Below are 26,900 nucleotides of genomic sequence, written 5' to 3'. Positions count from 1 at the left end.
CTCTGAAAAGCAGGTGCCATTCTCTCTGTTTATATTCAACTATGTCACTTACTGATGTTTACAAAATAAAGTGTATAGATGACAAGAAGAACATCTTTTTTTATTTAAGTAATCAAAAAACTGTGTGATAATGCCTTCACACTGATTTCCTTCCTCCAGGATAGCAGAACATTTGTCATCAGCAGGATTGAGACAGGTTTTTATAAAAAAATACAAAACTTATAATTTAATCATCTTTCTTCAGTAAGCATCTAATTCCTACTGCAAAAGAGAAGAAAATTATAAACCAGCAAAATACTTTGTTGTTTTCCTGGAGGGAACAGAATAATAGAGTGGACTGGGTATGGTAATAGACTTTTCCCCAATATATAACTCCGGCATGTCCCCTGTGGTTCTATAAAAACGTTCTAAAGAATGTTTCAGTAAACAAAATAAGAGAGTGATAATGAAAACTGAATTAGCAATCATTTGGACAGCCAGCTGTTTTGGGTTAATGTGCATCCCAGTTTTTGGAGATATTCCTTCTGGTTTATTTGAACATACTTATTTTGCCATCCTGTCAGATGTTTGCAGTCTAGCCTACAACAAAAGCCAGCAGAATGCTGTAAGTGTTTTTGGGCTTCAGTTCAGCATCCTCACAGCCGACCCACAGTGTGCAATATCTAATAATGACTGATTTGTCTTAAACGTGTTCATTAAAAGGAAGGAATTTATCTCTTATTAGCCTTTTCATTGAAACTGCTGTTTGGCAAAAGAAAATTTAGTGTTGTGGATTAGCAAGGTTTGGGGTAGTGAACTGTTGGAAGTAATGTTTTTTGGTATTAATCTTCTGATGTTATTAATCTTAATTCAGGCTTGTTTTCAAATAGCATAAATAAAAGTTAAATGGAAATATTTCTTAAAATGACATTTTTCTGATCCAAACAGAAATGTGTACCATCTGTCACAGCAGAGAAAAAAGCCTGATGTTGAAGAGGAATTGTGTTTTTTTTAACTGTAAATGTTCAGGACTTTTACGGGTTCATTTAGTACTTCCCATGTAGAAAAGTGCTTTTAACTCAGAAACAGTGATATAGTTCCTTACATGAAGTAAGGGATACAAAAATAAAAATTTGAGTGATAGGCCAAAGAGGGATGGCATTTCACTAGTAATTTCCCTTTCCACTCCACACAGTATGTCAGAAACTACACACAACCTCAAAAAATAGACATGTAAAAATAAATATGTTAATAAACTCATCTTTTATATGTTTAGACTCATGAACATTAAGGATCAGGTTGGTTGCAAAACAGTAAAGTTGGATAAAGCTTCAAGTTCAGCGGTATCCTTTATTATTAGTGGCAGAGGAGTTGAGATTTCAAGTATAATGCAAGTATATTCCAGAGCTGAACTACATAACTGCCAATAAAGAAATATGAACATAAAAGTTCTGGGCTGAAACTTGTTCTTTGTGTTGTCCTGGTTAAGATGTCCAACTCCTAGAGTTGCCAAACACTGTATGTATATTCATGTTCTCTCTACAAAAATAGAAATTGGATTCTTCTTTTTGTACTTAGTGATATTCATTAAAAGAGCTCCTTCTTACTTCATGATGGGCTGTGGTTTAGAGATAATATTTAGCCCTGCAAAAGAAACAGGATATTTTTCTATAGCAACAGAGAGAATATTACACAAAATGGTCCACTATGTACCAATACAGGAGAACATAGTATAAACTGCAATATGAGGAGTATCTCTACACCTTAATTAATCAATGCATCAAAAGAGATGATGGATGGGAAGTATCCTCAATTCCACATCTCTAAAGTCTTTCCAGTATATGTATTTTTTTTTTAAGTAAGGCATATACACCCTACAGCATTAAACTTATACATTAGAGCAGAGATTTAACAATGACAGAGGAGCATAAAAGGTGAACAGAAAGATATTGAAAACATCTTCCTAATCAGGAAGGATAGACTGACTTCAAGCAAAAGCAAAATCCAACACAAAATAACCCAAATAATTAGAGTTATGTTCTGTGAGAAAGGGAAACTTGGAAAAAATTCTTGTCAGTAACATTTAAATTTATATTAAATTAAGCTTTAATGTTTACTGTACAATTTCAAGTACAACAATAAAATCCACAATGTAATATTAACTTCTGTAAGTTGTTGCATTATTTTCCAGAAGAAAAGGTAATGATTCCTTTTACAATTTTGACTGGAATAGTGAAGTTATTTGTGGGTTTGTCATTAATAGAGCAATGAAGTGTATAAAATTGACTCCCCTGAATTACCAATACTGTTACCTGTGCCAGCAAACAGACTTCACATACATACTGATCCAGTGATCTATGTTGAGCAATGAGCATATACTCATGGGTCATTGGAAAGAAATCACTGCAGAACTGCCTTTCTGGGCCATGGCCACAAAATAGGGTGTGTTGACACGTGACATTCTGAGGGATAGGTTTGCCCTTCCTGTTAATCCATACCCACCTGTTAGCTCACTCACTATCTACAGCAAATGGAAGACACAGCTGACAAAGCCACTTTGGAATCTTGTTTCTGACAAGGAGCACATCTTTCAGCAGGCTCTTAATTGGCCACTTTGAAATTCTTAGGATGATCCCTAGCATTGCTTTGAATCAGGTCAAATCACATGTTTTTTGAGCAGATCCTCAGCACCAATCAGGAATTGCCACTGATCAGGCTATTTGGCACACAACTGCTCTCTGCTGTAGCTGGTGAAATGTTAATGTTATAAACACAGGCCAGTTCCAGTGTCAAAGACTGTCAAAGGCTTCAGGGCTATTTGGGATCACAATGTATCTCAAACCAAGGTGCATATGGCCTGATATCAAGTAAGAATTCAGTGATTTCTACTTGAATCTGATGTTGCTTTCTTATATACTGTTACATGGGGCTTCAAGTGAAGTCAGTAGAGACTGACAAGCAAGCAGAGATCTTGTTTAACCTGAGACAGGAATGTCTTTAGGCAAGAAAATGAAAAAGAGAAGAAGAATTCTTCCATAACCCCATTTATTGGGCATCATGGAGGCCCAAAACTGGTGAATTCCCAAACTGTCAGACAGACACTGATATTTTACTGCCCAGTGGCTAGCTTCATTACACTTCATTTCTGTAGGGGATTATTTCATTCCACATGGTTCCCTGGAACATACACTCTCACTCATATGCTCTTGCAGAGTGAAAATGGTAGCCAGATGAAAGGGGAAGCTCCTGGGGCCCTTGCCACCTGCCACCCTATCCCAAATTTAGCCTCTTTTTTCAACTGTAATAATTAACCAGCCAGAGACACTTTAGTGCCTTTTCATCCCAAAATGTTTCTATCTGCCTTATATTACTGAGTGATTCTATACTGAGAAGCAAATAAATAAAAAATTTCTGCAATATGTTATACTACTATCCAAGGGATTTGGTTCAGAACAGATTTCACAATACAGTAATGCTCATGTGGATTTTAAATCTGAGTGTTTTGGAGACTACAGGATGCTGCATCTTACTGTAGACTAAGGATATAGGCATGATATAATCAAAAATACTCTGGCCACAAATCTTATAATTTTAAGGTGTTTTACTTAAGTATTTCAGAGAAACAAGCAACAGAAATTAGTATTTCTGGATCCCAGAGTTAGGGCAAGAGTCCCTCTTGCAGGTGGGGTGAACTGGGAGTTTGAAGGGATGTGGGTGTAGGTGTGGGTCTCCAGGAGACGCTGATTAGGATCACTGGAGCCTCTTGTTCTTAGGGTTCTAACATTTCATACCTCAATGTATATAGGGATTTTCTCTCACATCTATAAATCTAAAGAGGAGACTTTCGCCTCTGGTATACTGGAGTAAGACTCAATTGTTTATAGCAACATTTATGGACAAACTTTCAGTGCTTTTGACATCTAAGAAAAAATTGAAGTAAATGGAATATAGGTCTCACAAAGCAATTAATTCACCCCCAGGGTTTAAGAACAAATTCCTGCTTTCTGTATTTTCTTATGTAACAGAACACATCAGTTGTGGTACAGACTAAATCTCTTTACTTTGGATAGATGTGTTATAGTTGCCTCTCCTCCATCCACCACAAGCTGCCTTGTATATGATGGTGGGATTCAATCAGTGTATATGCAGCTACTTGAAAATAGGTTTCTGGTTTTGAGCAGCCCACTAGGCTCTCCTTATATGAGGACTGATCATAGAACCAAAAAATAGTTTGTGTTGGAAGTGACCTCTAAAATTCATCTCATCCAACTCTTCCTGCAATAATACAGGAACATCTTCAGCCAGATCAGGTTGCTGAAAGTTCTGTCCAGCCTTGAAAGTTTCCATGGATGGAGCATTAATTTCTTTTATAAAGAGCGAGACTTTCCATGTAAGCTTATTCTAAGGGAGATGTCTAAAAGAAACACAAAAATGCAGTCTAATTCTGCCTTGCCTCACTTTTGCAGCCACTCAAGGAACAACTAAGTACCTTTTTAGATAACTAAAGTTATCTGCCAAAAGCCCTTTGTCAGTAAGGAGAATGCTCTCTCAGATTGCTCAGTAAATGTTATTGCTTGTCAACAATTTATTACATGAGGGAGAATCTTTGCCCTCAAACATAGTATTATACTTTCAACATGTCTCAATCTCCATGAATGTTTTAAAAGAGTTATATTTTTCTTTTACTTTGGACCAGTCACTTTTTAAATATTTTTCCACCATCAATTTCTACTGGAAAGAATAAAAAAATGTTTCTTAAAATTTTAGTAGTGAGGATCTATCCGTAATAGTCAAAATACAAATTAGAACCAGAGCAGTGTACATATTTATATCAAAAGTATTACATGGTATGATTGTATTTGATGGGAAATAACTGGATTGACAATCCAGGAGGGCCTAGGTCACTTCTAATTTTATGAACACATAGTATTGGAGAGGTATTTATACTAACTATATTTATTATACTGTATCACTAGGTAGAGCATGTCTTAGCCTAGGTTTATTGTCTTATAGAGGTAACAGAACTTAATTTATGACTTCAGAACACTCCTTTGCACCAAGATTCCCTTTTTAAATACAAATATAAGCAAGTCAATCCATAATTAATGTACAATATAAAACCTAACAATTAGGCGGTGTGGAATCCTCACTAAAAATAATGATTCACTACTTTTCACAGAGGCTGATACAACAACAAGATGCTGATAGGAGCATCATGGTTCTTGTGAGATGATAGAGCAAACAAACTTTTAAATTGACTGAGACGTCCTGTGAGAATCAGGTTCATGATACACTGGTCTGTAGGAAACGAACTAAATTACTTCACTGAAGTTTGAGGAGTTTTAACTTTTTTTTTTTTCCTGATTTTCTCTCCTGGGCTTCTTCCAGTAAACAATTTTAATAAGCTATTAGACTGATGATCAAGTCAGATTTACTCATAAGCTTCTTAATCCTATTTAATCCCATGGAATTGTTTTCCTATAATAAAGAAAAGACAGTGCTTTTCCAAGCATGTCATGGTTTTAAATGCAGATATGATTTGCCCTGTATTGAAGATATGATAAAGAATTGACATTTTCTGCCATTGTATTTAAGAACCTACTACGTAGTTTGACTTTAGTATTCTGTTTTTATTATTTGGACTAATCTTTTGTTAGCTTGCTTACAAATTTTTGCATCTACAGAGAGGCTAGTAGGCTGCAGTGTCATTTCCTTAATTACAGCACTGGATTTTTTCATTGGATAGTTTATGAAGTCATTATCAGACCAATGAACTCATTGTTCAAAGCAAACAGGATTAAAGTTCCGCTGTGCTTCAACAATAAGAGACTTCCTAAACTCCCTTCAGAACCCACAGTTTTGCCTATCTTCACTGGGATTTTGCAAATTAAATTCTGATTCTGACCTTGCATAAGACCAACATTTCCTCTAGGAAAGTTTCAACAAATCCATCTCAACATTTCAGCTCTGACCTTCTCTCTCAGTGGAAGAAAGAACATTTCAAAAAATGTTAAGCAAATACCATGTGAAAATATGGGTGTTTTTTTACCATCAAATCAGGCAGAAAGTTGGAACTTTGACTTTATGGGATGACTTTCTGTAGGACAGATAATGAAACTCAGATAAGGCTCTCCAGCTGCTTGAAATACAAAGGTAAGACTTTTAAACTTTTTTTTTCCTTTTTTCTGCTTGACGACATGCCTGTAAAACAGAAAAGAAAAAAAAACAAACCCAAACATTTGCTCTCTATCCATGCTCAAAGGCACTGTTGTCAGGATCTTGTTACAGGTACTGAACCACATGATTGTAGTCAAGATGAGCGTACTCTTCAAACAGAAAAGACCAATGGACATGATAGTGTTGGAAAAAATATTCTGCCAAAGGAATTAAAGAGAGAAATAAGAACCCTAAACATTTTGGTTTTGAAAATTGATGTGATGAATCTCAATAAAACATGGTTTTATTTCGGGGATTTAAAATTCTTTAGACTTGAAGATCTAACTTACTTTACCAACTCAATGACTATTGTCACATTTAAATGCCACTGATTTTCAGCATACTGTCAAGACTACTATATTTAGAGGATCACAATATTCTACCTGTGATGTCAGTCCTCTTTCACTTAGGCATGAACTAGGAGATTTGCTTGCTACTGAAAAAACAGTCCAAGTTCACTGTAATTGCAAATAAGATGAGAGTGTCTGTGTTTGGGAGGAGAGTTAAAACTATTGCAGCTTTACATACCAAAAAAAATCTCCCTCTGTGTGAATTCAGTGTTGCTGGCAAAACCCCAGTCTAAAATGATTTTTTTTACTCACTTAACATATTCTGGTGTGAAGGAATAATTTCCAACTAAACATCTTACGGAAAGCTGCTTGCTGATTTTGCTCAGCACACTTACTGAAAATTAGTTCTTCTAATTGCCAAAAATACTTCTTTTCCAAATGTTTCTTACCTTGATTCTAGCCAGCAGGCAAGACATACACTGATGGGTAGAGGAGGTATGAATCAAGTCATGAGGTGAGCTACAACCTTTTATATTGCATCTGAAATGAATAGATCCTCACAGGTATCAATTAAATTAAAAATATAGTTCTGTATAGATAATCTGTTATTGAGATTTCTGTTTCTGTTAATTTCCATCAGAATGGAATGTAATGATGAGGTAAAAACTACTTACATTATACATGTAGTCTTGCACTTCTGTTTGCACCTCAAATTATTGTTTTAGTAATGTACAGAATGCATGCTTAAAAACTAGTTTTTCAAAAGCAAAACTTACCTGAACTATATCATGCTTGAGTTCCAATGCTTCTGAGAGCTATTGAAAAGTGCAATACCTCATAACTATATTCTATAGTCTTCTGTTGGAACTATTTTCTTTTCATAAGTGTATGACATTTTTCTCAGATTTTATTAATATCTTTATAACTACTAGAAGGGAAAAGAGTAGCTGAGATTACAGTGCCTCTGAAAACTTAAGTTCTCCTCCCCAGAAAAGTTTTATAGCTGTTAAAATCACATTACACTTAAGTAACAGGGGAAAAAAAAAAGAAAAAGTCTTCTCTGTTTTAACTCTGCTATCTTTCTTTCAGTGTTGTGGATACCTGGTAACACTTCAGCAGGTGAAAGATCAATGGAAACATGCACTTTGATTGTGACAGGCTTAGGATCCAGCCCTATGTACATGATTGTTTTTATTACCCAATTAGTCTATTCCTCCTCTCTGAAAAGGATGACATCCCAGACATAGATTTGGTTTAAAGAAATAAAAATAATGATAAAATCTCAAAACTCAGTGAGTACAATATTTTGGTAATTTCACTTTTCCTCCTCTTTTATACTTAACATTAAGGAGATCAGTTTTATAATGGATCTCAAGTGTTAGCTAAAGTCTATGAATATATATGTATATATATAATATATATTATATACACAAAGATTTCATTTGGATTGAATTTTATTTTGTGATGCTTTGCCTACCATTGTAAAAAGTTTGCTTTTTAATCAGCGCTGCCAATACTAAAATGACTATTTTAAGTTGTCCAGAGATGAATGACAGATTTTCCATGGCCAGACCGTGTATTAGTCAGCATTTAGATAAAAGCTGATGGTTGCTGGACTTTTAATTTTATTTTGAGGTCTAACTGTCATGTTTCAAGAAAATTAAAATTAAAGAAAAAGGATGATTAAAGATCTCAAGCTAAATTAAGCTTTATTAAGATGTTTAAACTAAAATGTATATACAGAAAAAATAAGAATACAACCCTGAAAGTTGTTGTGTGAAACCTGTTCCAGTGACTGCACTCAAATTATATGTCAGTATTACTGCGTTAGAACTCCATAGGTGAAGAAATCTTCTCCTTATTTGTTTGTTTTCTTGGTTGTTGTTGAATGCAACAACCAAGCAAACTTTTTATGCAAACTTTAAATTTGCATAAATATTTCAATCCAAAACATTTGGGTAAACTACCAAATACCTTTAATTTCCCAATTCCTTCTAAACATCTTTGTTGATCCCCTGACCTACATTAATAAAGTTCGAATATGTGCCTGGTTACTGTTACCAGTCATTTTGATGAATAATATGGCTGCAAGCAATTAAAATTTTTGTATAAAAAGGAGTTGGCTTAGAATTTGAACTTTCAAATGACTACCAACCAAGTTAAGAAGAAAATTTCTTCTTTAGTACAACACCATGGTTATCCAGATATGTGAAATTGTGTAAAAAGTACTTAAAACAGGGAGTTAGATGACAGTTTTTCCAATTATTATCTTTCCTCTTCAGAGGTGTCTGCTGGAAAGGGAAGGTGATGATGCTCACAGACGATACTGGCAGTGACCTAAGGAAGGAGAAAAGGCAACAGCAATAAATCCTTGTAAAAAGCCAGCCTGACTTGAGAGTCTTTATCCAGAGAGCACATACAGGCTTGTATTTTTAGTATCATCTGGCAGAGGTTAGCAAAGGAAAGATTCAGGAAGTAAAGATGAAGGTATGCTGGTTTGGGCTGGAGTAAAATTTTCTTTCCAGTGGCTCATATGGGGCTGTGTTTTAGTTTTGTGCTGGACACAGGATTGATAATAAAGAGATGAAGAGATGGTTTGTTGGGTTTTTTTTATTGCTGAGAAGGACTTACACAGAGCCAAGGCCTTTTCTGCTTTTCATACTGCCATACTGGGGAGGAGACTGAGAGGAGCTCACAGGAGGCTGAGAGGAGACACAGTCTGGACAGGCAACCCAAACTGACCTAAGGGATATTCTGTATGACATCATGCTCAGTATATAAAGTGGGGGGAAGAAGGAGGAAGGGGGGGGACAGTCAGAGTGAAGGCATTTTTCTTCCCCAGTAATCATTACATGTGACAGGACTGTGCTCTCCTGTGGATGGCTGACACCTGCCTGCCCATGGGAAGTGAATTAATTCCTTGGGTTTTTTTGTTTTGCTTGTGTGCATGGCTTTTTTTCTCCCTATTAAACTGCCTTTATCTCAACCCACAAGTTTTCTACCTTTTATGATTCAGTTCTCTCCTTGATGCTGCTGGTTGTGTGAGTGGCTGCATGGTACTTGGCTCCTGTCTGGCATTAAACCATAACAGAAGGTAAAAAGGAGTGTGGAACACATTGACATTTAAAGATATCAAGGATACAAGGGTGCAGAATAATACCTAGAGCACAGACATTTGGACTTTGAAATTTACCATGCATGCATGGCAGAGGAAGAGATAGTTGCAAGTCTAACAGTTCAAGAGCAAATTTGCTGGACTGCAGTGATGGAACAAGAAGGAAAAAAAAAAGACAAGAAGGAAACAAACATGGGGAGGAAAGATCAAATGGCAGAATCATTTGCAGGCAGAAAGAGAGAGGGATGAGAATTAATCAAGCTCCACACAGCCAGAAAACAGCAGATATGTGAGACCACGAAAGAAGAAAATCAAAAGGCATGTTGCCAAAGCGTATTCAGGAAACAGAAAGGTTTTGCTATCTGTCAGGTGGTATCTGAGAATAGTTCAGTCAAAACAAAATGTCTCACAGACAATTTTTCCTCTTATAAAGCTTTGATTCAACTCCTAAATATATAGTTTACATCAGTATCAATGTCTCTGGTAGATTTCTGTTGAAATAGGTGAAAATAATGAAGTTCATGTATTCAAATGGAAAAAATACAGAAAAATGGAGTATGCATAGAGACCTACACCATAGATTTTTAGCAAATTGGTGCAGTAAATGCCAGTGAAATCAATTCTACAAACATAGAAAGAACTTAAAAATTTCAGATAGTCATGCACTGACTTTATGGATCTCTGTAAAAAACTGCTGAAGTCACCAAGGATTAATAGCAATTGATGCGCAAAAGAACTAGTCTCACATGGAGGGCTTTATGATAGGAATATTCTGTGGCATTCACAGAAAATGAACTTCTTGAAAGACAAATATCATATCACCCAGATTCAGGATTATGTGGATTATGTGTTGTTCACAGATGAGAAGAATTCTAAACTAAGTAATTATGTAAAATTGTATGAAATAATGTAGAATCTGATGCTGATTCCCCAGATGCTTTTGCTTTCCTTCTCCATCTCATTACCTTTAAGTTTTGCCTCCTGCTGGAGGTAAACAGGATAAGGGTAATCAGCCCCTAGTCAAAACCAGAATGGCAAACAGCCATATTCCTACTACAGAACTTTTTACTAAAGAAGGTAACAGATTTGTTCAAGTTGCCACATAAAATATAAGGGTTGATGATGTATTTTCTTCTTTTAAATATTCACTACAAAAGGGATCATAAAAAAATGTTTGTAAAATGAATGATCTGCACCTCATCTTTCATTTTAAGATTTAACAATCTTGTACAATTCAATCCATCCAACCAACAAAAAAACAAGGCCTCTAACAAAATCTGCTTCTTTTAAAGTGTGCTTTCAAGTTTTCTATTATCACTTGAACACTGAAATAAAACCAACAGTTTTAGTGCTAGTCATTTCCCCCCACCTAGAAAAACCCACAGCACAACTCTTTTGTGGACTATATGGAATATTAAAATATTTCTGTATTCATAATCCTACAATATATGCTAATTGAATAACACCACAATGAACACTACAGTGATTTGTCTAAATTCTGTTTTTCTTTAGACAATATTGAAGACTTCTATGAATTTGAACAGAAAAATACAGACAGCAGTTTGCAAGGCTTAAGCTTAGTGCACGGAATTTTGCTTCAACGAGCCTTCTAAAATTGACAAAATATTTAACATCACATTTCTTAGAGCAGTTTACACAGAGAAAGATATCCAAAAGAATGTACTTCTGATGAAGGTGACAAGTAATCTAATGAGCTTCCTTAGAAAGAAAAGAAAGTCCTTCAAGGATGACTGAACCAGCCTAACATAGATATTTTCTAAGCTCTTTCTGAAAGAGGCTTTGTTTCTGTGTTGAGTGTAAAGAAAACGCAGTGGGAGAAACAAACCAAGAAAACCAGCCTCTGTGACTAATCTCCTTTGAGTTAAAACATATTGATTCAAAACTTTGTGGTGCAGTGTTTGTTCACTGGTCAAAGCCTGAAATGAGTACCAGAGCAATTCAGCTACAGAATACACATGACTTTGATTAACCATCAAGCTAACAGAGAGAACAATCCCATCCCCTCTAGAGAAGGGGAAAAGAAAACAATTTCTAGAACCTTTCAAATCAGGCAGCTAGTCTCTTCTGTCCTCTAGCTAATAAGCTACTCTCTGCATGAATCCTCTTTTTGACTGGAAGCCTTTTAAATCTGCCAGCTGGAAAACAGGCTTCCATTTGGCTTCTCATCTCCGGCACCTATTTGTCTTGACAAACAGGGCCAGCTGCACTTCTGGGTCTTTAAAGAACTATGTGGCCTCATATATTTGCCCCATGCATATCACTGCAGTTAAAGAAGATGTTTTAACATCCCAGCAGAGGATTCACCTAGTGCAGAAACTACACGGTACTTCCACAGGCCTTTCTATAGCTCTCCTTCATGCAGAATATAACAAGGAGATTTACCTCAAACTTTCAAACCTGTAGACATTCAGCTCATTTGAAAAGATAGTTACAACATACCATCTGTTCTCAGTCAAAGCAAAATCTAAACAGAATAAAAATAACTTTAAAATAATCTTTCTGCTCCTTCTGACATCTCTTGAGATTGAGCACAGAATTAGACCTCCACGTTATTTATACAGCATTCTGAGGCATGTTGGATGCTTTGTAGATCAAATGCAATGACATTTTCTCAGACTTTAGAAGATAGTTTAATTTTAAACAAACTGCAAGTTATAAAAACTGAATAAAGGAGGAGTGAAGGAGGAAAAATGCAACACTACTATTAAAAAAAATTTAAAAGACTCATGCTTTGTAATTTCCCTGTAATAATTCTGCTCACCATTCTTATTGTAGTTTATTTTTAGCATACTCTCTTCTAGGCTAAAGGTTAAAAAATTGCCCTCTATATTATCTCCATCTATGATTTTGTGGCATCCTGAATTGGCATTTCTCTCCCTTTTATTTCATTACCCATAACAGAAGCCTATCAGTCCCTACTTATATAGCTTTACAAAGCAGATCACTCAAAAACCAATTTGTGGTGGGCATATAGAGATATAAAAGGGAGAAACATGTGCCATATGGTGAAACGTACTCACTGTTTGTCTTAAGTTGAGTTTCTTAGTAAATGGCAAGAGCAGTTTAATAAAAATCCCATACTGGAAATACACATAAAGCCATAAAGATTCAGATTGTCCTTTTTTTAATTAGTATTTTCTGTGATTTACTGTACTCATAAGAAATGTTACAATGAGCATCATCACCCTACCAGAGCAAAAGCTGGACAAATGGGACTAGATATGGACTTTTTTCTTAATCTGTTACAAAAACTTTTAGAAAATAAAGAAAAAAAATTTGAGTGTAATCTATTACACTCAACAAACAGTTGCCAAAGTAAAGCAGTCAGTCTAAGTCACTGGGCAACTCCTTTTCTTTTGTAGTTGAGGAGGTGTGATGCAGAGGATCAGCTCACTAGCTCTCTCTCTTTGGCAGAGGCTTGTCTTTGCTGCATCTTGGTCTACATATCTGGTTACTTGCTTTCTTCAAAGATCTATAGTTTTCATTTGTTCGTACCAATTGGGTATAAGTGTTATGTTTCATGGTGCAGAGGCATTTTACTTGTATAAATATTATTTCTAGTGCACATTGGACTTACACAGTTTATAGTATATTTGCATAAAATTATGGATAATAATATGGATTTGTTGAGGTAATTGAAGCAATGAAAGTGCCTACTTTCTACTGAGTATTTTTTTCTACTGTTAAAATGTTATACCACTGTACAATAAGTGATACTTCAATGTGTAATTTGTATTCGAAATCTCTATACATGCACAGTTAGCATGAACCTACTTGCTAATGTGCTCACATTAGAGCTCACAAGATTTAACATCACGTTTGTGTTGATCTTTATACCACATCAGCTGCTCCTATTCCTCTTTTGACTCTTGGCTGGAAATAAGGTTTTGATCTGTCAGACATTTCAAAGTATGCAACAACTGAGCAAAACAGATTGATTATGCTGGATTGGCTGCCAGTAAGAAGGACATGACCACCATGAAGCTCTGGTAGATATTTTATGCGGGTAGATATATACTCCAGTGCTTGCTGTTCACTCTGACATAGTGACCATCACTGTCAGCTTGATCAAATTCCCATCAGGGAAGAAAGTGTAGGACTGCTGCACAATTACATTAATGCGTGTGAAACGATGTATGAGTCATGAACCAGTGTCTTGAGTCTTACATTATGTACAACACCTGGCACACCTGTAGTGTTACAGTGCACGTTTATAGCAAGTTATGGAAGATCGGATCACCAAAAGACCAACCATGCATACATGTGTCCTGTTTAGGGCAAATCTGGTAGAGAATTTCCAAAGGAGGGCCCCCCTCCAGAAAGCAAACCCACACGGCCCCTCCCCCCAACTGGTTCAGGAAGAATTCCTCGGAGAGAAGTGGAAAGAACCTGTTTATTTAACAGGCACAGCACCCCCCAGCCCACAAAATGAACAATACCGGTTGACACCACTCTGAAAAAGATGACAAATTCAGAAAGTCTCTCTCGGGGGGTGGTCACTCTGTTATCAGTCCCTCTGGTGCTGGGGCAGCTGCTGCAGGCTGCATGGTGCAGACTCTTGGTGTTCCCAGGTCCCAGTCTGGAGCAGGTTCGAGACGGTCGAAAAAAGGAGGAGAAACAGTCCAGGAAGAAATTTGGACTGTTTAGCTAAACTAGCTAATGAGCAGAAGCAAAAACAAGCAGAAGTGAGAGAGAGAGCAAAGCAAAAAGCAAAAACAAAAAAGCGAAAGCAGCACTATGTACTGCCCTTCTCTGTGTCCCTGATAAGAAAAACCCAAACAAAACTTTCACTCTTCAAAGCCAGTCTTAAAGGCACAGAACATAATATCCCACAGAAACAGAACATATGAATGGGGATACAAGCATCATAACGTCACCCTAGGACAACATGATATACCAATCTTCAATATAGCAATAATTTTTAACAGCCTAGATTTATTTATATCCTCCATAAATGGAGAGCAGTTGACCACATGACAATAAAAAAGTTGTGATACTTGTAAAATGGGAACTCATTGAAAACTTCTTTTCTAAAGCAGCTCTTCAATATTGTTTTCTGCACAGCTTGGTTCAAAATCTCAGTTAATAGAGTATTCTTGACCTGGACAGAATCTTCTTCAAGAATTAACTACGTCTGAGAAGCTGTAAAGATTCCGTAATAAATATACCAGCAATCCTATGGCATAGACACCTCTTTTTCTAAAATACCTTGATATATGCCAAACGAAGAACATTAAAAGGCAAAATACAGTATTGTTTATGTGTTTGCGTGCACACTTAATGTGTAAGCCAGTTGGAAAATTTCACTTCCCACATTTTAATATCTTAAAAATGTTTTTTTTTCTTCCACATAGCCCCATCCCCTTCAAAATCATCACCCTCCCCCACCCTGGCCTGGGGAAAGATTTCCAAGTCTTTTACAAAGAACTGAAAGCTAACATACTTTGATCTAGAAATTCCACAGCTGTATTCTCTGGAACTTTTAGTTTGAAGTACCCCATGTTTGAATTTCCATTTTAGACCCTTTGTCAGCTACTGTCTGTAATGCTTTTATGTGTTTTCTCTTCATTCAGTGTAACAGGTGACATGACCTTACCTATAACACAGAAAAGGAAATCTGGTGGAGGAGTAGAATTCATGTACAATTACTAATATTTAAAGGTTCCCTTCTCCTCCAGCATGGCTCTAAACATATTTCACAACTCAGCTGCAGAAAAAAGATAGAAAAGAGAGTGAGACATTTTCCCGTAGTATAAAAATATTGACACTAAAATAAAGGAAAACACTTCAACTATGAGGTTAAGCTATGAGAAGAGAATTTATTAATTTTTTTCTTTTACCTCTCAGTGCATTTCAGCTAACAGAAAAGTTCAATCTTTCCAGTCTTCTTTCTAACATAGACGTAATTTTTATGAATCTTGAAGTTTACAATGGCCTTTGACCATAAGACTATCATACAATAAGTGACTAATCAGTATTCATTCAACTTTGTTATACTTACTCATTGTTATGATACTACTTGCTGTTTCAGTAGTGATATTCATGCAAGACAATTTACAAGTTATTTATTTCACACACAATGTTTGCAGCATTACCCAGAACACAGTGACTTTAATTGAACTGTTTCCAAATGTCACCACTTACTAAGGACATGTCAAGAGATAAAGGTGAATGCATGATAGATGAGCAAATATAAAGGTGCTTAATTTCCTGTCAAGCTGCACTAAAAAGTCCATACAACAAAAGTCCATACCCACTCACCACTTCTGTCTCAATTTACAGAAATTATAGAGATCTTCATTCAAAAATGTATCCTCTTTCTTTTCAAATTTCCTTTTGTTTCTCTTTTCGATATTCACTTTGTTACAAAAAGACAGGTATCAACCTTTTGAGGAAAGATCTTGATGCAAGTCAAAGATATTTAAAAATGGAAAACATTCTTTGGGTGAGAAAGACGCTAATTTATACCAGCTTTATTTCAGTGAGACAAGACAAATCTTGTGAAGTTCATATTTCCTATGAACTTAAAAATCTATTATGTAACTCCAAGCACTTTTCTCGGAACAAAGACAAGACATACTTGAACTGTAGGCAACATCCCCTTAACTGTTGATAGTAATAGAATTTTCTAAGTATTGTGGTACCAAAAGAATCAACTTGCTCTTAAATGGAAAAAAAATACCCTTAGGAAAAGGAAACGTGGTTATTTTTCTGTAGGTTTGCAGTTGTTTTTTTTATTGGAGAACAAGGTTTTACTAATTCCAGTGAAATATAGCAATCAAACTGACAATATATTGCTTTCTGTGATCTTCTCACAGATAATATTACTGTTTGAACACATTTGATATTTGAAGTTATTCACCAACTGAAATCCCAATTTTTATCTTCATTTCATAATTTGTATTTTAGTAATCCCATAATGGAGCAAACATATTTGCATTGAAATATCTTTTTAAAAAATTTTAAATTTCCACCATGAAAAAAAAAAAGCTTTTTTAACTGAAAACTCCATTAGAAACCACAATCCCCAATGTGAGGAGCAGAGGTAATTTGCTCCATATGTTGATCTGTGACATATCGGTTCTGTTCCTCAGGAGTGAGTCAAGTTCTCCAACTTATCAAAAAAAATTACATATGTAGGTTTCTATTTAATCACCCAATAATTATTTAAAAAACTGCAAGAAAATGTGCTGTGTTTTTTATTTTCCTCATGATATTGCTGCAGAGTGCAAGAAGCTATATAGGCAAACAGTGAAAGTCAGTTCAAGTCCTAAAGAGCTCTCAGTCAAACACTACTCTTCTGTGACAGCAAAAGAAGATTCTGTCTGAAGCCATTTAGCTCCTCAGCTTTAGTTAGATGAGAAAGTAAGCATTACTCTAGTTTCTGGTGTGGTAAATTTAGACAAGGAGAAATGGAGTGACTTCATGAGGCTAAGCAAAGTTGATGAAATTAAGTGGGACCATAGAGTTAATTGGGCTTAACAAAGAGGTCAGTGCTGTAAACATAATTCTGTACACCCATTGTACATAACTGAGTTATGGGAGTATTTTGTATCCAAAGTTCAAACTGCTTTATTCAGACAAGAAGCTTTTGTTTGAGAGGTTTCCTGACTAAATGAACACAAATTACATTACAAGTAACTGCCATTAAGAATTTTGAAATCATCTTCTATGTGTTTTCTTTAACATTTGCAGAAAATATTGTTTTTCTTTCTGTCAACATTTCTAGTAGTGTATTCAGCTGACAGAATATACATTAACATGAACTAATGAAGGTGAGAACACAGCTTTCAAATTCATTTTAATCTTGATACTTTCCCTCTCTTAATACTTGATTTGAGTGAAGCTTTGATTGCAATATTTCAGATTAAATGAAATTTTTTTTGCTCTTGGAAAATATTAGTGGCATACAAGGACATACCTTTTTGGGGGTTACAGCTTCGCATATATGAGCATTGCTACAATGTGTTTGATCTGTTCACGTTATTTTAGGTAAACAGTGGAGGAACATTTAATTTATTTCCAAGTGCTAAAAACAGGAACACTGATCAAATATATACTAAATCATGTCCATTTCTACATGAGAATAAGGCTTGCAAGTTGCTACTCAAAATTTGTCTTTTGCGCATGGTGTAATTTGCATTCTTAATACAGGTCATATGTGTCCTGTAAATTTGTCAGTATTTTCATGGGTGCACATTGTAACAAATATGACAACTGAATGGTTAAATACCTGTCAGATACAAATTTTTAATTGAATACAAATGAGGGAAAGAATCCCTCTCTATGTCTAGCTCTCTGGTGTAACTAGGAACATGATTCAGTGATAAATTAAGCTACAAGAGGAATAGGAAACTTTCAGGCTTTCCAAAATTAAGCCTCAATGAACACCCATTCTTCTGCACAAGTAAGAAAGATTAGAAGTCACAAGCAAACAAAATCCAGTGATTAGATAGAAAGAAAACAGCCATTAGTAGTGCCTTTTGGGAAAAGGTGTATGGCATCTTGTACAGGTGTTGTACTGTGGAATGACACCAGGGAAAGTAATGTTCATTTCTATTCAGTTCTGTATTTAAAAGCTGTGGTTTGGTGCTTGCCGGTAATCCATACATTTATGTCCATGGTACTGTATTAACCAATAGACCCTGGGAATTTAACTTCTTTTGTTCATGTAGTCATAAACTTTAAAACAGATACGAAAGATGTTTTATATTTAAAATATTGCATACTTGCCTGAGATTTTAAGCAAGGGTCTTGTTTAAACAGGATAATTATCATACAATCAGCTTGGAAGGGAGGGGACCTTAAAATATTGCCTTGTTTGAATCCATTCCTGTCATGGGCAGAGACACCTTTCACTAGACAGGTTGCTCAGAGCCCCATTCAAACTGGTCTTGAGCACTTCCAGGGATGGAGCATCCACAGCTTCTACGGGAAACTTGTTTCAGTGCCTCACCACCCTCACAGTCAAGAATTTCTTCCCTAATACCTAACCTAAACCTACCCTCTCTCTGGGTTTGAAGCCATGCCCCCTTATCCTATTACTGCACGTCCTTATGAAAAGCCCCTCTCCAGCTCTCTCAAAGGCCTCCTTCAGGTACTGGAAGGCTGCTCTAAGAGCCTTCTCTCCTCCAGATTGAATATCCCAACTCACAGTCTGATTTCAGAGAGGTGGTTCAGCACTCTGACCAGCTTGGTGCCACTGTTCTGCACTCACTCCAGCAGGTTCTTCTTCTCATGTTGGAGGCCCCAAAGCTGGATGCAGGTGGGATCTCTCCAGAGGAGAGCAGAAGTGCAGAATCACATCCCTCAATTTGCTGGTCATGGTTCTATTGATGCAGCCAAGGACACATTTGGCTTTCTGGGCTGTGAGTGCACATTGATGGGTCACATTGAGCATCTTGTCAACCAACACACCCAAGTCTCCTTCCTCAGAGCTTCTTTCAATCCATTCTTAATTCCCATAATTATATGGGAAACAATTTAGCCTAATACCCTTCTAAGACTATTCATAATGGATTAATTGGAAATGCTATTCAAGAGAGTCTGCTTTGAGATTTGCCAAAAGTGAATTTTAATCCAAAATGTGTGGGTGTAACTTTTCTTTGATTGTTTAAATCCCTCATCACATGCCACTGCATAGCATTATTACCGCTTCTTGCTTCCCAGCAGCAACTTGATGCCATCCAATTCTCCAAGAGAATTTTAAATATTTAGAATACTGTCCAAGTATGAATTCATCTGGAACACCAAGAACTACAATTAAACTAATTAAACTCTTGCAATCTGGCATTTCAAATTATTGCAAATAGGTAGAAACCTTTAGCTGAATGACAAAGTCTGTAACACACTGCATTCCCTTTGTTAATTGCAGTTTATATTGTCAAGATTTTAATGAGCTGATAAACTTGTTCTCCAGCACTATTCAACAAATTATGTTGTGTTTATAAGTCCATAAATTAGTATATTGAGTAAGAAAAAAGCCATTATTTTCATTGCATGGTTTTCTTCTACATGTATTGCATGCAAATAAGACCAGCTAGAGATTCTGTTGAACAGTCATATCTACTGGGGCAAAATTATAATTATTTTTCTCACTTCCATATCTCCTTTAACATATATGTAGGAAAAGTATTGAGATGCTAGTTTGCTATTTAAGGCTTGAATAAACAGGAGTTAATTTTCTAATGGTTAGAAAATAAAAGAATGCAAAAAACAGACAAGTCAAAATCAAAGACAATACCAGCCATACGTGGCACCAGTACAGGATCGGACCCTTTGTCATTCAGTTTTATACTCTGTGTCAAAGTCATCCAATATTTATATCTGTTAATTTTTTCCTCTTTAAGATGATCACCAATACTATCTCCCTTGCCCCCAATATATTCACATCTCATAGTTGAACAGGCTTATTGCTCTCAGTTTCTGAGTACTTTGAAAGTGTGAACTGTTTAGTGAGACATAAGTGGTGTGCCAAGAGCCTGAAGCATCAGCTCTGAAAGCACAGGCTGCTTCACTGATCGCCCGCAGAGTACCAGATGCTGGGTCTATGTTACCGCGTAGAGCAGCCCTCAGGGTAGCCTCAAGGCCAGAAGAGCTTGCCATCTACCTTGATTGCTTGTTCAGTCATCCCAAAGGCGAGCTCTGGGGCAAACCTGCTGATACTCCTGGATGGCACTGGGAATTGGTGATGTACCCAACCAATCAGCAACAATATTTGCACGTATCCTTTAGGTATTCTGTTTGCCATTTCATTGACATCAAGTAGGGGAAAAAAGAAAATAGTCTGGGGATTATTCCTTGAAGATGCCCTCAGGTTCTTCCCAAAAGGACTCAAAATGTTTGCTCTCATAAGGGCAACAGGGACTTTAGGCAACCTTAGTTTATACTGCAGATAAAAGGTATTATGAATGCAAAACATCTTATTTACAGGAAATCTGAAGTCTTCACTTTAGCTACAGCATGGAGGTATCCACAGAACAGATGAGTCTGAAATACCGAAATTATTCTATATAATTTAAAAATATTATCTTTCTGAAAAGCATGGTGCCATGATTCAAAGAGAGTTACTCTCAACCCACTGATGATCCATGTATTCCTGGCCTGAAAAAGCATAGTGCATAAGTTAATGTCAACCTTTAACTACTGATGAGGGTGATGTGGTAAAGGTACTCTAAGTTACACATTTTATTTCATATGTAACATAAGATGGGGCAGTCATGGATAACTACTGCAGCTTATACAGTTCACATCCTTTATTGCCTGCTCAGATGTGAATTTACCAGAGCAAGGAACCTGCAACAGTTGGGTACTTCATCTTTGGTTTTGCCTCTCTGTGCCCTGAAGTTATACCCTTGTAATTTCTTTTCTTGCTGTCTCCCCCTTTTTCTTCTTTCACAGAAAAAAAGCAGCAGGATTAGTGGATAACTACTGCAGCTTATACAGTTCACATCCTTTATTGCCTGCTCAGATGTGAATTTACCAGAGCAAGGAACCTGCAACAGTTGGGTACTTCATCTTTGGTTTTGCCTCTCTGTGCCCTGAAGTTATACCCTTGTAATTTCTTTTCTTGCTGTCTCCCCCTTTTTCTTCTTTCACAGAAAAAAAGCAGCAGGATTAGAGAACATTTTTTCCTCTGGAATCAGACAAGGTCAGAAATGCACATGACCTTGAAACAAAAAAAAAAAAAAAAACTAAACAATCACACCAAAAAAAACCAAACAGAAAAAACGGAGGTGGAAGTGCAGTCTACGTAGGTATGCCACTAAAGGCAGCAACTAATTCAAAAAGACAATTGATTAAGCTGATCACTGAACTGGTTCCATTGGTTCAATTCCTTCCTTCCTTTGTCCTACCCTGTGATAAGCATCATGCTAGAAGAGGGTTCTGGATTCAATCAAAGCACAATTCCAAGAGACAGTCCTCAGGTTGGACCTTTTGAGAAAATAAAAATTCAGACCTCAAACCCAATAATTTATAACCAGAATAGGAATAAAATATTTTTTAATGAAAGATGATTTTGGAGCACCCATTACCACCAATGAGAATATCCTATGGTTAGTTTGCATTATGAGACAATAACATGCTGCTCTCTTTTACTTTTTTCACTTTTACTAAATGATATTATTGTGGTGCATAATATTTTGGAATCTCTAGGGTATCTGACTTAACACAAAATGGCCCTTGATTTAAACTCAGAATATTTGAAATTAGGAAGACATAAATAATATATCTTAAAAATTACTTACTGGAGGATCCAAAGGTTTAAGTGTTGCAAGGGAGCTCTTCATAAATACTTCTGGTTAAGTGTCCTCTACTTATATTCAATAAATCTTCTTTATAAATAACCTAGGCAATGCTACTGAAATCATTGTGGTTAAATGTACAAATAACAGATAGCAGGTTCAAGGGATAGTGAGGTTCACCGCAGCTACAAAAGTGATTGAAGATCTTGAAGACATGGTTACTTCATTTCTGTTAGAAAGTGTCCTGTTACATTGTATCTGGTAGCATATTAAAGAGTCTATATTTACAAAACTGAATGCTTAGACTTTTAAAGGAGTGAGTTGAATTATTTGATGATTATGTTAGATGATTGTCTCATGTACTCTTAATGTAATGCTTGGTGAAAATCTTACAAAAGTTGAATTATCTTGCTCCATGGTTACAGTAAGCACGTCTTGTGGTGGAATACCATTTATTCTTATGATATCCACCATTCAACAAATCATTAGCAAAAATTCAAAATAATTCTAAAATTATCCAGAAACTATGAGAAAGACTTTGGCTCTATAGCTTCATAAACTAATACAGCAATCTATGAGAAAAGATATTAAGAAATTAACTGGACCAAAGAGTGTGGGTGCTTAAATATGGAGCAAATATTTAGATGGAAGGAGAAAGGCTTTCAACATTACTAAAAAAGGAGTAAAAAGTTCAGTAGTTGGAAAGGAATTTTAGAAAATTCAACTCTAAAGTCAAAAACTCCTAATAGTAATGATACAGCTTATTACTGAAGATTGTATCTTCAGTATTGCCTGGACTATCTAAAGCAAAACTTGTGACCTCTGATGCAAGTTTGAGAGGCATTCTTCAGCCCACAAAGCAGAAGCAGTGCTCTTTTTAGCTCTGAAGGGCTGTAAATATGAGCATTGCTTCTCATTCTTGTTCGTCTGCTCAGTTTATATTCTGAGTGATTTCTCCAAGTACATTTAATTGATGATGTTTCATCACCATTTATAAGGAAAACGGCTTTAATCAAATTTCTTGCTTTATGCCTGTTCTGGTTGTGTATTTTGGCTTCTGATTTTATGAGGGTTTTTATTTGGGCGAGTTTTAATATCATAGGTGTCCTGTTTATAAATGACCAGACAAGCCTCTATTTGGTTCATTTAATTGTCTCTTTGTTAGCCTCGCTAATCAGATCTGACTACTTTTACAAGCAGTGTGTGTGTCCAAGAAGCAACCACTGCTATTTCATTTACTTGTGCATAATTTTTTGTCATCCTCACATCAGTGAAATCATATCTGCACAGCTGGTATTAGCTGGATCTGTTCTGGTCACTCTTCTGTCTGGTTTTTCTTTGAACCAGACACCAGTTGATGTCCGGAGAAACTCATGTCCCTTTCTCCAGAAAAAGGTGTTCTATTCCCATTGTTTTATATGGCCAGAATCTCTAAACAGATATTCAGATTTAAAATCCTATTTGCTTTGAACTCAAGGACAACAATTTATTTCCTCAATGGCCTCATGCAAGTAAAATTCAGAAATATTCTACTAAGGTGAATAGCTAGAAGACATGCATCACATAAGCATAAACACATTAGATGTGCAGACATTTTAACTAGACATGTTTGTAGCTGCACTTGTATTTGCTTGCATATGTTCTGACACTTTGCTTGTATTTACCACTCAAACATGGTTTCCCTCAAGGTCTGGAGACAACCAGGACTGACTTTCAAACAAAATTGTATGTGTACCCTGATAGACATATAGCATTAATAAAGGGATTACTTTGCTCTAAAAGAAGTTTATACAGTAGGCAAAGTCCTTAAGCCAATCCTTAGTTTACTGTGTCATTAATATATAATGTGACAGGACCAGTATCAAATATAAAATTAATTATGCATGCAGATGAACTTTTAATTTAGTTACCCTGGATTACAGCAGGGTTAACAGAATTACAATGAAGCTATTACAACTGAAATGAAAATAAGATGTATTTTCATGTTGCTGATTTAGAGACCTGGCTTTAGCAGTATTCAAATCCTGCTCCAACTTGATTCATTCACAGAAAACGAGTTCAAAGTAACACCATAAAATATGTTCGCACTCTCTGGGCTTCATACAGCTGCTTTGTGGTTTGTTTTAATAACAAACATTTTTACTGTTGTGGTGTGTAATAAATATGACAGACCACATCCTGCAGCCTGCAAGGTATGAGAATGAAGAGGTTCTGTATGAACTGAGGAGATGAGGTAGCCTGTGTAAGACTAGAACTCTGGGGCCCATTTGTCTTCATATATAGCTTGTTTCTGTGTGACAATCAATAGATAATTTGCTTTAGGGGCAAATATTCCTTTATGAACAATTGCCAAGCTTTTATCATAGGATTCATCTTACCTGATTAATTTCTTTTCCAGTGCAAACAGAATTCTATTACTTCGGTAAAATCAGATACATTTGTGGCCTACATTATGTCAAAAGCTGAATTTTTCTTCCTACAAGGACATTAGAGGAAGGTGTAGGTTAGGATAAATATATGAGCCATACTATGAAAATTATTATTTTCTTAACTGGGGTGTTGAAGATCCTTAATTTAAAGCAGACCTCCATTTCTACATAGGGATTTAAGGAAACAGAGCATATTGCCTTTGCATGACAAAGTCTTAGCAGTAGGGCAGATTCCAGGGTGGCTTCTGTGAGAAGACTCCAGAAGCTGTCCCTGTGTTGGAAGAAAACCATTCCAATAGGGTCCAAGATGAGGAGGTAAAGAGTTAAGTATTGAGTTGAGCCCAGGAAGAAAGGAGGGGTGAGGGAAAGAAGTTTTTAGTTTAATTATTATTTTTTATCCTACTCTGTTTACCAATAATTGTCAATAAATTGAATTCATCTCCCCAAGCCAAATTTGTTTACCCTGTGACACTAATGGATATGTCAACTCACTAGCTTATCACTGCATTTTCTCCCTCTGTCTTGTTGATGGAAGAGGATTGCACCTGATGTCCAGTCAAGAGCAATCTACCACAGAAAGAAGAGGTCTCTCACTCTCCTTTAGAAATCTCTCATCTCTTCATTACTGATTACATGTACACCCAGAGAGTGAGGCAGACTTGTCTTTAATGCCCTTTGTACCATAAAGAAATTTCAGTTCACATGTTTGTCTTCCTAGAAGAACCTCTTGTGTATAAGCATATCAAAAAAATTGTTTTCCAAATTTCCAATTTTATCACTTTCCTCTGACATTAGGATCCCAGAACAGAATCTGGAATTCACTGAGAAAGAGGAAAAAAAAAAAAAAGAAAGAAAAAAAAAAAAGAGAACATGCTATAACCCAATAAGTGAAGAACTTAACTGGTTTCTGTCTACTCCATCTTACTTAAAGACATTTCCTTGAAATGTTTCATAAAACACTATGTTGAGATCCCTAAATATATTTTATCTTTTCTACAGGAAATTTAGAGGTTTTAGATTCCATTCCAAAATACAAGACTGGCATTCAACAAACCAGTTAAGCAGAGTTTAAGAGCCTAGTTCAAGACTGATTTGAGAAAATACTAGCTAACCTACCATGTAGCCTGAGATACTTTGGATGCTTGAAATAGGATTTATTTGCCTGTCTATTTTTATTTAGTGCCAATTTAGATATGCAAAAGTGTCCTATTTGGTTTCTGTTTGCCTTTCTAAAACTGTGTTGAGCCCTTGTGGCTGATACCATATATCATATTTGCCAGCCCTAGGAGAACAAGTTGTACAACTGGACAGCTGAAATTGGGAGATGAATAAACTGAATCCAGCTTTTAGGACCCAGGAAAGAAATTTCTCTGAGTACATGTAGTTGTGTTTGTAGGATCCTAAAGGTAAGTGGTGAATCATTTGGTTTATAATTATCCAAGGATCTCAGCCCAAAGAAACAGACTTCCATAATCACGCCTACCTTACTAACATTTAAATTGAGTGCAAATTTTCAGCAGGTTTCTGCTAAAGTGTTTCATGTATTAGAAAGTCTAGCTTTAATATTCACCTTAACCAGTTTATAGATGAAAATAAAATGTCAAGGACAAGCTCAAACAGTAGTACTGCCGTTCAGAGGAATCTTAACAAGCTGAAGAAAGGGGCAAAGATGAACCTCATGAAGCTGATGAAAGAAAAGTTTTAGGTCCTGTTTCTGAAGAGGAATAAATCCACACACCAGTAAACAGTGGAGGCTGATTGTCTGCAAAGGAGCTTTGCAAAAAAGTATCCAGTATTCCTGGTAGGCCTTGAATTGACCATGAATCACAAGTGTCCCACGAGTGGAAAAAAAGGGCTACAGCTTCCTAAGCAGGAAAAGCATTTCTAGCAGATAGAAAGAGGAGATCCTTCTCCTCCGCTCAGCACTATTGAGCGTGCCCAGCTGTGGGCTCTCTGGCAGAAGAGTTCTGTACATGCTGGGGACAATCTAGTGCAGGACCACAAAGATGTTTATGGGACCGGAGCACCTTTCATGCAAGGGGAGCTGAGACATGTAGGACAGTTCACTTTGCAGAAGAAGGATTGGGGCAAGGGGCTGGTGCAGGTCTTGTTTATAAATATTTGATGGGAGTGAATGAAGAAGTGGGAGCCAGATCCTTCTCAGTAGTGTCCACTGACAGTAAAAAAGGCAAGAGATAAAAATTGAAAAGCAGTAAAATTTCATAGTATCATAAGAATAAACAAGTCCAATGCTGGAAGAGAATGTCCAGAGAGGCTGCGCAGTTTACATCCCTCAAGATATTCAAAACCTGAGAGGACAGAGACCTGGGCACCCTGCTGTAGTTGATAGTACTCTGTGCAAGGGTGTTGGACTCCATGGTGTCCAAAGGCCCATTAGGACCTCAACGATTCTGTGATCCTACTAATCAGATACTTAATAGTGGACTTTTTGAACTGAGCCAAATGAAGCCTTAATGGAAAATGTACATTCTCTTATCACCAGTTGAACTACACTAGATTAGTGAAAATGTCCTGCTGTATGATCAGTCACCTGTGTTTTAAAGCAGTTTCTGTGGGAATGAAAGCAATATTTCAAGAACTTTCA

The sequence above is a fragment of the Geospiza fortis genome, unplaced genomic scaffold (assembly GCF_000277835.1).
Source record: "Geospiza fortis unplaced genomic scaffold, GeoFor_1.0 scaffold429, whole genome shotgun sequence".
NCBI classification, from domain to species: Eukaryota; Metazoa; Chordata; class Aves; order Passeriformes; family Thraupidae; genus Geospiza; species Geospiza fortis.
This window is presented reverse-complemented; position numbering follows the sequence as displayed.